Source organism: Pristis pectinata, chromosome 21 (genome assembly GCF_009764475.1).
Source record: "Pristis pectinata isolate sPriPec2 chromosome 21, sPriPec2.1.pri, whole genome shotgun sequence".
Lineage (NCBI taxonomy): Eukaryota > Metazoa > Chordata > Chondrichthyes > Rhinopristiformes > Pristidae > Pristis > Pristis pectinata.
Genome location: NC_067425.1, coordinates 28,412,049 through 28,424,729, shown reverse-complemented (window position 1 = coordinate 28,424,729; position 12,681 = coordinate 28,412,049).

Below are 12,681 nucleotides of genomic sequence, written 5' to 3'. Positions count from 1 at the left end.
CCGATATTTTTTAATTTACAGTATGTGGGTGCTTCTGGAAAATCCAACATCACTTTCTGGATGTTGTCTGATTAGCCGGGTGATTTCTAATTTTACAATGGAAACGTGCACTGTTGTTATTTGTGGTTTAGGAGGAAATTTTCTTAGTTTCATACCAACAGACCTCTCGCGAGTGAAAAGGTGTCAGAAGCTCTCCGTGGTAACTCTTCTTATTCTTTTCAGGACCATTTTATCCTCTGCCATGTTGAACAGCGACCCTTGGTTCTAGATTTCCCTTCATGTGTCAGAGCTGCTCACCTGCATGCTACAGGCCCAGAGAGTAGAAATATAAGTTACTTATTTATAAGATATTTATTTATTAGTCACATGTACATCAAAGCACACAGTGAAATGCGTCTTTTTGCATTACTGAGAATGTGCTGGGGGCAGCCCGCAAGTGTCGCCGCTCTTCCGGCGCCAACATAGCATGCCCACAACTCCTAACCTGTACATTTTTGGAATGTGGGAGGAAACTGGAGCACCCGAAGGAAACCCACGCAGACACAGGGAGAACGTACAAACTCCTTACAGACAGCGGCGGGAATTGAACCTGGGTCGCTGGCACTGTAATAGCATTACGGTAACCACTATACTACCATGCCACCCCAACTACCGACGAGAAGGCAGCTGAATCTACCATCACGCTGTAACACAGAAGATGACAGACTAACCCTAATGAGATCTCTCTTAAAATTATAAGGTGCTCTCAAGGAACTTGCTGACTTCCTATTCATTAAAAATTTGCAACCTCATGTGGCACTTGGAAGCTGCAGTTCCACCCATCACCCAGTGCCCAGCCAAAGCCACATTGGCATTCTACATGGCACGTCATTTGGTCTCATCCATGATACTGATGTTACTGCAATGAGCAATATCTCTGTAATACCTCAGCACCTTTCACAGTGGTTTCACTGCATGATACAACAAGGCTAATATTGAAAAAAATTGTAAAGATGCAATGTATTTCCACTCATATCTCATTCATTCTATTCAATGAATAAATGATTAATAATTGGACTTCAAAAGAAAAAGCAACCGATAATATACTGTCCCATAAATGTAGGGACAAAGTCTACAATCAGGTGATTTTGCACTTTTTAAGATATATTCCCTGCTAAAATTGCCTGCCATTCTATTCCAAAACTAAATTTATGGAACACAAACAACCTCCTGCTGTATATCTGCAGCTCCACATTTATCATTCATATAACCTGAATGGTATCTCACTGCAATTTTTCTTCAGACAGAACAATATTTAAATAAAAAGGAGCCAGAAAGGAATGAAGGATCAAAAACAAACTGCTGGAGGAACTCAGCAGGTCAGATGGTTTCTGATGAGACCCTTCATCTGCACTTGCTAATTATCTGAATCTGTTCCACAACCTTGAGAGAGTGACTGGGTTTGGGGCAGTACCCAGCTCTTGGTCACTAGTGAGCTACACACACAATATATTATTGTTTAAACTGGGGAGGATTTTGCCCAAAACAACATGGGAGCAGGACAGAACTGTGTGCACTAATTTAAATTTGACCACTTTTTGTACCGGTGTATTGAATGCACACATGTTAGACACAAGCTCTTGAAGGTGCATGTCTGATACATAAAATCAAAACTGGCAGAGCTGTTTTCTCTCTGGGCTCCTCCTCATCCCCACACTTACTCCCACTCTCCACAATTCTGTAACATGCCCCTGAAGGAGATGGTGAAGTCTTCAGAATTAAAGCAAATGGTGAAGTCAGGAGTAAGTCTGGAGTTGCAGGAAGTTATAACTTGCATCTTTTACTTGCATTATTTGTAAGAAGTAGATTTACATTGCTAAGGTCTTTGACCCAATGGTAATGTCACACTTCATGATTCTATACATAGAAGAAATTTGATGTATGTTTTAATCAACATTTTGCTCTTAATTTAGTTTATAAACTAAAACATATGTATGATATTATATTATTTGTTTGTTGTGTTCAACAGATTAGATATGACTGGCAATCAACTGAATCTTTACATATTTTTAATATAAACATTTCTGAATTGGGCACTGGAATCAATGAGTGAAAAGGATCAATCCACAACCACAATTAAATTCAGGATGATGGGCTGGAGTTACAGAGGTGATCTCACACAGTGCTTCTCACATGGGACATTAGCTTGAAACAATGGAGTTCTGTTAAAAACAATGGAATGAAAAACAAAAAATTCTATTCTCACTCAGCAGCTCAGGCAGTGTCAGTGGAAAGAAAGAGAATTAACATTTCAATTCCAAACACTTCTTTGACTTGAACTCTTAGCTGTTTCTCTTTTCATCAACTCTGCCTGACCTACTGAGTGCTTCCAGCATTTTCTGTTTTTATTTCAGATTCCTAGTGTCTGCAGCTTCTTTGATTTTCATTTTTTCAAGCAGAATAGAACTAGAGAAGATCAGGGTCCTTTGCATTAAAAATAAACCATTCTGTGAAATAGAGATGAAGAGAGATTGGTATCTTCAGATATAAATTGTTAATGCAAGAATGTTTTTTATTCATCTTAAGAGAAATACACATGGGTTAAATTAATATATTGGGAAGTATAAAAACAGAGATAATGTTAAATCTACCAAAGTTATTGGTCAGGCCACAGTTAGACCTGTGTTTAGTTTTGAAATGACAGGAATAATTTAGGAGAAACCAGGAAACTTGGGCCTGTTTCATGAGAACAAAAAAACTTAAGAGTGGGATTAATAGAAGTGATGATAATTCAGAAATGTTGATAAAATAAATCAGGAAATATTATTTCCACTGGCTGTTAATTTGGTTCCCAGAGAGCACCAGTGTGTAGCCATTGACCCAAAACATTGAGGAGGATAGTACAGTTATCTTTTATGCAAAAGATTGTTGGGATGAGGAAAGCAGAGATAGCACAATTCATTCGTATTATAAATGGAAGCATGTCAGCGTTGTGCTAAGTAATGAGAACTATTTCAGAATAGGGCATATGGTCTCTTGTAGCAGTGTAAAATTTGGTTGCACAATTAGTCTGTGTTACTTGTTGAAAATAAATTACAAAGATTTGAGGATGACTTTTCATGTAAGGTGCTTCAAATCAAAGACAGGATCAAAAATGCCCATACTGTGGCAACAACTGAGCTGAATGCAGATCCACACCTTCCCCAGGCCTCTCATATTTAATTACAGCTTTCATGATGCATAACCATAGATAACTGATGGACCAGCCAATACAGTATCTAAACTAGCCGGCATCTATAAAAAACATGGTTCTGCCATCAACTAATCAGTTGGATGAGAAGCTAATGTAGGTCATCCTTTTCTTCAATATACTTAGAATTATAGGAGAAGGTATGTGGTTTATCACAAAAAACAAGGATCAATGGGTTATACCAGTCAACTGACTACCCAAAATAATGTGATGATTTACTTTTGGGATAATGTATCATATGTAATTTTCAGTATCACTGTGTTAATGAACTTTCCTTGCATTAAACAATGAAGTGAGTTCATTAATGTATGGACACATGGTGCACCAGCAAAGTCTTAGCATAAATGACCCAGGAAACAATGCACCGAGGCACTCTCACCCCGTAAACCAGCAGACACAGGATCCATCTTTAAACTCTTCATTTTCTGCAACCATCAGATAGTTTTATAAACATATAGAATATGGACCCCTTAAACAAGGGGGTCCATATTCTAAATGAACTTGATACACCCTCTGAATTGATGTAGATCAATTTAAGATCAATTTAAGAATAATAGAGACACAATCAAGAAATCTGTGAATTATAAACTACTTTCACATAGAGGAACCATCCATTAAATCTTCATTCCCCTTCAGGTAAGGCAGTACATGTTGACCTGAAACATTAACTCTGTTTCTCTTTCCACAGATGCTGCCTGACCTGCTGTGTGATGCCTGCATTTTCTGTTTACGTTAATGATGCATTGATATTTGTCATAGAATGAAGGCAACATTAGAGCTTCTGAAGAAGTGAGAATTACCTTACATGGTTCTGCATTGCTCATTGCTTATCATGTCCCTGTTTGAACATTCCATTTGGATCACCAAAGGCCCAGCATTATGCACAGGGTTACAAATCATAATACAGGCGCAGCCAATGATTCTGTGAGCTGGTTGTTCTGTAGAATCACTGTAACTCACTTGCTGCTACCATTTCATATTAGTGCTCTTGATAAACTCATTGATCAACTCACTGGCCCTACTGATTGATACATGTGATTCTGGTAATGCTTCTCTGGATAATAAACAATGTTTCAGAATTCTTGAGTACTACATGAGGGATATGGAGGCTTTGGAGAAGGTGCAGAAGAGATTCACCAGGATGTTACCCGGATTAGAGAGTAGGAACTACGAGGGGAGGTTGGACAACCTTAGATTGTTTTCTCTGGAATGTCAGAGGCTAAAGGGAGCCCTGATGGAAGTTTATAAAATTATGAGAAGCATAGATAGGGTAGACAGACTCTTTTTTCCAGGGCAGAAATGTCAAGTACTAGAGGGCATAACTTTAAGGTGAGAGGGGGAAAGTTTAAAGGAGATGTGTGAGGCAATTTTTTTTACACAGTGAGTGGTAGGTGCCTGGAACATACTGCTGGGCATGTGGTGGAAACAAATATGGTAGTGACTTTTGAGAGGCATTTAGACAGCCACATGAACAGGCAAGGAATGGAGGGATTTGGATCATGTGCAGGCAGATGGGATTTGTTTAATTTGGCATCATGGGTGGCACAGACATTATGGGCCAAAGGGCCTGTTCCTGTGCTGTACCGTTCTACGTTCTATGTACTTTAGAAGGAAACTATCCATTGAAGGAGAGGACTATTTTGTATTTGATGCTATGGGAAGTGCTAGATGGATGTCACAACTTTAGTGTTCCTCCTGAAGGACACAGTTCCATCAGTAAAATGGAGACACAAGAGACTGCAGAAAAAAATTGCTGGAGGAACTCAGTGGGTCGAGCAGCATCTGTGGATGTATTGGGTCAAAGCCCTGCATCAGTTCTGAGAGCGTAGAGGGGAGATAGCCAGAATGAAGAGGTGAGGGGAAGGGTGTAGCAGGAGACGGCAGGCAATGGGAGGAACCAGGCAAGGAGGAGAGGGGTGATGGGCAGATGGAACCAGGTGGAGAACCACACACCTAAGGCACTGGGTCTCCTGTCCCCACCATCTGTCTCTACTTCCACTTTCCCCCACCTGCCCATCTCCCCCTCCTTACCTGGTTCCACCTATCTCCTGTTAGCTCCTGCCTCACCCGTCTCCTCATAGCTTTGTATTGCCTATCTTCCCTCTACACTCCCAGTCCTAATGTAGGGTCTTGACCTAAAATGTCGACTATCCCTCTGCCTCCATCAGTACTGCTTGTCCCGCTGAATTCTTCCAGCAGTTTGTTGTTTGTTCCAGTTCTAGGGTACATTTGCTGGACATGTACCTACTTTCATTGCTCACCATGGTATGGAACTTTATGTTATAACTTGTGTAGCACTTGACATCACTGGAAGCTCCTCCTTTTAATTGCTGATCAATCTGTGAAAACATCCAGAGCTAGAGCACACTGACCATTGTAACATCAGTGCACAAAATTTTAGTGAGTGGAATAATTGAACAACTTGTCTAAAGTGAAGGCTAGAGCACTCTCTCCTCAGCCTCTCCAGGAACTCCTATTCATTCAGATGAAGCTGAGTTTATTTAATAAATGATACCCTGTTGCTTCAATGTAAATAGGTAGAGTGCTAACTCAGTCGCTGGTTGTGGTAAAACGAACATGTGTAGTGTGATGTGGAAGGTGGCAAGAATGTAGTAATTAGTTTAGAAGAGGTGGTATATGTTCTATTTAGTTTATTAAAACTTTGTGATATATGCAACTAACATTGTTAAAAACTACAGGTGTGGTAATGGTTAATGTGTTAAACAGCTTAATTAAAGCTTGTTTGTTATTATGATTTGTCATGTGACAGGAAAGTGTTTGATCATGTGTATAAAAGAAGGAGATAGTAGTTTTGGATTGGGGTTGTGAGTGGTAGTAAGGGCTCTCAAAGGGAGGGGAAAATATTTGCATATTTATTGTTGTCAGGAGTTGAGAACAGCAGAAAGAATGTAAGAACACTGTTATACCTGAGAGCTGTTTGTTTCTTGGCTCATTTAAGTGGACTTTCCTTTTGAACTGTGGTCGTGAATGGTATTAAGGGTATCAATGACTTTTACATTTGCTGTTGATGGGTACTTCCCCTCTCAGTAGGGCTGTGTGAGTTGTTTAATAGGCAAGCAATTTTTTTCCTTGTTTAATAAAACAACTTTCCCATACACATTGATTGGATCAGAATTGTAGTAAACCAGTGTTTTGCAACAATGTGTTAATACTCACATTAAAGCTTCTCCAACATAATTTGGTAGATTCAGGGGGGTGTGAGATAAACAAAAGCAGTTCATGAAATTGCTGCTCATTGTGCACTTTGACTTCAGTTCAATCCCAGGCTAAGGAATTTGCACAAGGTTAGAAAAGGGGGGGAAAAAAAAAGGTGTCTAAATGGAAATTCAGTTACTGTGAGAAGGTATAAAAGAAATGAAATATAGTGAGTTCTACAAGAACATCCATTGGGTAATTATCTCCTTCCCACTGGAAGATAAATATTATTGTGGGTTATGTACACCTTGGGGCATTCTTCAGACCAGTTGACCTCAGACCTGCTTTCTCCCTGTCATTGCTGATTTAAACCTTAAGGCTTGGCGGGAGGGGGTCAACCTTGCCAAAACCATTTGCAGCAGCACAGAAAGGAAACTAGTGTTTTGTTTTGGAAAAGAATTTTAAAACTGTTGTATAATGCTGAAATATGAATTGAGGTGGCACCTTGCATCTGTTTTGCACACTTTTGTCCTTTCCTTCCTTGGTGTTGGATACTCGTGAGCTTTTAAGCCTGGAAATGGGAGAATGAAGCAAAAGGTGGAATTTGCCTGAAATTCAATACAGCAAATCTTCATTGGGTTAATTCCTGGGATAGGATGTTGTATTACAAAGAAATGTTAAGCAGGTTGCTCCTATGTTCTGTTGTTAAAAGAATGAGGGGCCATCTCATTGAAATATCAGATGGCTGAATGTAGATGTGAGGATGAGGGTACTGCAGCATTGTGCAAACATTCAAAGCTTGCATAATAGTTGTGAACTGGGAAAGGTACAGGGTTGTGTTAAAGAATGTGAAGGTTTGTCATGAACAGATTGATTTGGCAATTTTCTCAGTTGGAATGCTTCTTAACTTAGGGCAAATACCAAGTATTCACTTCTGCAAGGATAAGTCACTCTGGTGTGGCAGCTGCTGTTCTTGCTGCATACCCTGCCATGTCCAACCTTGAATGGTTGCTAATTCACATGTATTCATGTCAATGTGTTCAAGCTAAACTATGATTGTGGCTGAGTGATGCTTTCCCTTGAAAATTATTACATCAGTGCAGCGAATCATGTAATTGTGAAGGTTTAGACATGTGCCACTGCTGTCGTATTGGCCCAACATTAGTGTGCCTGATCCCAATGCATGGCTAGTTGCCATCTTATGATTCTCTTCCCTTGTTTTTTCTCCTATAGTAATGATCATGATCACCACTGAGGGTCAAAGTCCTATGAAAGGTGAAGAAATATGAGCGAGATTGCTTGCTGAGATGAAACATCGGTCTACCTTGCCTCTTCTGAAGATTGAAAAGTTAGGGATTAGTATTAGTACAAAAGCAAGAGAATCAATAAGAAAAAACAATGGCTTGCATAGGTAAGTGTGATGCAATGTTGATTGGATTTAATTTTGGGGAGTTAAGTAAAATACAATGTTTCTCCTGCTGATGCTTCATCAGTTTTCCCCTATTGTGTACCTTGAAATTGTCAATGTTGTGATGCTTCAAAATGTATCTCAATTATACTCGTGCGGTATATCTCATTGTTGAACGAATGTCAGCTTTATTGGCTGGATATATTAGCTCCTTGATGTCATTCATTTGAGAAGGGAGGAGATACAATCTGATCAATATGCTATTGTATATATTACTCTTGGCTGTTGCGGCTACAATACTGAAGTGTCTATCGGTGTTGAGCAGCATCCAAATGATTCAAGACCCCGATCAATTTATTAACCTACAGACTGGTGCTGCTCCAAGGTAAATGTCCATTGTGAAGGGATCATGGTTGCATAAAATAGATGCCACTCACCATTAAATGCAGGGAATTTGTCTTAATCCATTGTTATAGGGTCAGGGAGTTCACTGAAGTGTTATATTCAGTACAGATGCACCTGCATGGCAGGGTTTATTGGGATTTTATACAACATTGAGCCTCTCCTGGCTGATTTTGGTGTACTGAATTCATGATAAGGATTGCAGTGTGGAAAAAGTGACTTGGTCTATACTAGGGAATTTTATTACACAGGCAAATCATCTCTATCAGTGGGTCTCTTGTACCTTGTGCAGCCAATAACTGTCACCTCAATTTGGCTGAGAGGTGGATTTGGGTGTTGAGCTGAGACACGATGATGAAAACTGGACATCTGCTTGTTGTGTACTGCAGAGCATCCTGGACTGATGCTGGCAGTAAAATCTCCTCTTCAGGAGACCAATGAGGTCTTCTACTGTGATCCTGGTACCAGTGTGGCTCGTGATCCACCTGCATCTGGCTTGTTCAACTGGAGACTAATTAGAAAGCCGGAGAGCTGGAGGTCACCCAGGTCTCCCAGGAAACATCCATCCAGGGAGAGCAGCTGCTGAAAATATCTGGCTGGCAAAGTCCCTGAAGTTGAAGGAGATACGTGTGCTTCCTGGAAATACGAAGCAATCCTTGTGATTCTCATTGATCTGCACAATGAGGGGATAGAAATCATTCCTGTCAATGAAACCTTCTGGATTATTAATGGGAATCCTTATGGGCAGATAATTGGAAAAGCAGCAGTGCTGCTTGAGGTGTTACCTGTTCCTACTGAAATCAAAGTAGTGAAACAATTTCCTTTGGGAGTCGAAAGCCTGAGTGATCCCTCATGCAGTGAATTGGGATACTTGGCAGGGATCCACAGCAACCAATTAGAATGAACCTGTGGCGAGGAGGTTGGGAGTCAATTTGACTGTGTCCGTCTCAGCCAAAGTCTAGGAATGAGTGCAGCCAAAGGTCTTCCCATTAAAGGCAGATACCTCATTGATGAAAACTTTGGAAAACCTGAGCCCACAACTATGCATGGAAAACTGTCCTGTTGCACATAAGACAAATCCCATCCAGCTAATCATTGCCCAATCAGACTACTTTTGATTACCAACAAAATGATAGAAGGTGTCCTCCACAGGACTACTACTTCACCAATAGTATTCTTATTGGCACATCAATGGGATTCACCAACTGAGGAGATAATGGAGGCAGATACTCTCACAACGTTTAAGTACTTAGATAATACTTGACACACCGTCTAATGCTGGAAAATGGGATTAGCATAGATACTTGAATACAAGTGTGAGCACAGTAGGTGGAAGGGCTTGTTTTTGTGACTCCAGCATGCTCACTGACTTTCAGTACAGGGTTTCATTAGGACTGTTTAGCTTCACACCTCAACACATCCTTGGTCTAAACGTGGACTGAAAAGCTGAATTCCAGTGGTGAGAGTGACTGCCCTTAACAGCAAAGCAGGATTTGGCCAATTGTGGTGTCAAGGTGCCAGGCTAAAACCAGGTCGATGAGCATCGAGGAGAAAGCACTCTGGTGGTTTGAGCCCTGCCTTGCTTGTTCTGCTGTTTGAGGTCAATCATCCCAGCCCTAGGGTACCATTGCATTTGTTCTTCAGGTCACTGTCGGAGGCCCAACCATCTCAGCTGCTTCTTTGAAATCTTCCTCCCAGTGTAATATTAGAAGTGGAGATATTTTCTGATTGAAAAATATCAATTCCCTTTATAATTCCTTGGCAAATATAGCAGTCCATGTCTGTACATAGCAAGACCCAGACAACATTTGAAAATGGGTTGATAAATGGCAAGTTGCAGTCAGGCAATAAAAATGCCAAACAATGACTTTCTCCACTACCTTTGACACTCAGTGGCATCATCATTGACATCCTTAGGGTAACTATTGGCCAGAGAAACACCATGGCTACAAGAATGCATCAGAAGTTGGTGGACTGTGGTGAGTAACTCATCTCCTGACACCCCAAAACCTCCCCACTTTTTACAAGGCTCTTTTCAGGAGAATAATACAATATGCTCCATTGGCCTGTTTGAAAGCAGCTTCAAGAACACAATAACCTCACCAACATTCAGGACAATGCAACTGGTTTGATTGGTACCTCATTCACCTTAAACATTTATTCTCTCCTCTATCATCTACAAAATGCACAGCAATTACTCACCTATGCTACTCTGATGGCGCCTCCCAAATCCATAGTCTTTACTGCCAAGAAGGGCTTTAGGCAGGAACACACAACTTACATGTTTCCTTCTAGATTGCATGCCATTCTGACAAGGCAAGTTATCTCTGGTTCTTCATTGCTATCGGGGTGGGAGTTTGACAATGTGTAAGTGCTTTCACCAGAAGGACTGGAGTAGTTAAAGCAGGCAGATCATCACTTCTTCTAAAATGTAATTAGGAACAAGAAGTAAATACAGCCTTGGTATTGATGTCTAGATTTTGAAAATCAAATAGTAGAGAAAAGTTCAGTGGTTTAAGCAGGGCGTGGTATGTCTGAAGACTGTGTGGGAGGAGGCTATACCCTGATGGGCTTGTCAGTGCTCCTGCCCCTTATTCATCTTGTACAGCCAGCTTTGGCTACAACAATGCCTTCATTATTTGGTATTACCTGCAGTCTCACCACTGAGGCACCTGATGCAAGAGAAGGATTCTCTTTAGAAGGTGTCTGAGCAGCTAGCAGTGAGCTCTGGAGTTGCACAATCAAATCTCCTGATGTCAAATGAGCATCCCTTCAAATAACAATTAAAACTTAAACTTGCACAATGTGTTCCTAATTGTACAGGGTTCTCCACTGAGTTTGTATGTTACACCTTTGTGCTCCAATTTGTCAGTGCAGGTGGAAGTGGGCGCTACATAAACAGTAATGTCATTAGGTGTGTGTTTGATTCTGGTGAAATGTCAGGTGTGCTAATGTGAATCACTAGTACTATCTATTCCAAGTTAAAACATCTTTTGTCCAATTTCAAGGCTTCAGTTTGTTACTGTTGAAACGCTTACATCAGTGTTAATAGATATTGTTTTTCAGTGTTTTCTATACTATTAAAATTGGTACACTTCACCTTGTGGTCAAATGTTTATTAAAGCGGATGCTGCTGGAAATGAATCATGTCAGTGATTCCCTGACTGGAATCTTGTTGTCAATGTCGACTTTGTTTCTCCTTTTCTCAACTTGACAATTTGGCATGAAATTGTATTGTATCCCACTGATAAATCAATCATGAATTTAATAGCCTGACAATTAAGAATGACTCTTACCAGTGCTTTCAGGAAACATCAACCTTAACTAGTCAGCTTCTCATGGGCAAGGAGTGTCTGTTGTAAAATTTCAAATTGAACCATAAGGCTTGAAGATAAGAAATCAAGAACAATAGCCACACAGAACAAAGGAATCTGAATGCATGGAGATCTTGTGTTCCTTTACCGGACTCTGAATGCATAAAATATGACTCAAGACAAAAATGCCAAAGATTGATGTAATTGAAGACCACACTGCTATTCCTATTCTAATGAAGTTAGCGGCTGGTTATCCTGCAGCAAGTGACACATCTTCTAGTACCCCCAGTCTTTCCACTTTCTATAAAGCATGCCAGAACTATTGCAATACAATGCACTAGTCTGCTGAGTGCAGCTTCAAGGCCCAAGAAGGTCAACGTTATCCAGGCTGTTTGATTGATACAAAATCCATCATCTCAAACATTCATTCTCTCACTCCGGCACACTACGGCAGCATCTACAAATGCATTGGAGCAACTTTCCAAAGTTCCTCCCAAACCCAGGATCTCTACCACCTGGTAGGACAGGGAGACCAAACTGTAGGGAAATATCTCATCCTCAGCCTCGTGCAAATTACACACTACCATAGAACAGTACAGCACAGAACAGGCCCTTTGGCCCATAACGTTGTGCCAACATAGCTATTCCCTCCTACCATATCCCTCTATTTTCCTCTCATTCATGTGCCCATCCAAGCCCCTCTTAAAGGACCCCAATGAATTTGCCTGCACCACCACCCTATCAGGCAACGTATTCCAGGCATCCACCACTCTCAGTAAAAAAAAAATGTACCCCTCACATCTGTTCTGAACCTACCCCCCTCACCTTAAATGCATGCCCTCTGGTATTGGATTGCTCAATAATGGGAAAATGATATTGCTTGTCCACCCTATCTATTGCCCCTCATAATTTTAGACACTTCCAACAGATCACCCCTCACCCTCCTCCGCTCCAGAGAAAAGAGCCCAAGTTTGTCCAGTGTCTCCTGACAGCAGCCTATCCTGTCATAGAAATATATCGTCATGCCTTCTGGAACTTCCCACTCAACAGCACATTTGGAGTAAAAACGTAAAATTACAGGAAACTCTCAGCAGGTCAGGCAGCATCTGTGGAAAGAGAGTTAACGTTTCAGGTCAAAGAATCCATCATTAAAACTGGGAAGAAGCGAAAAC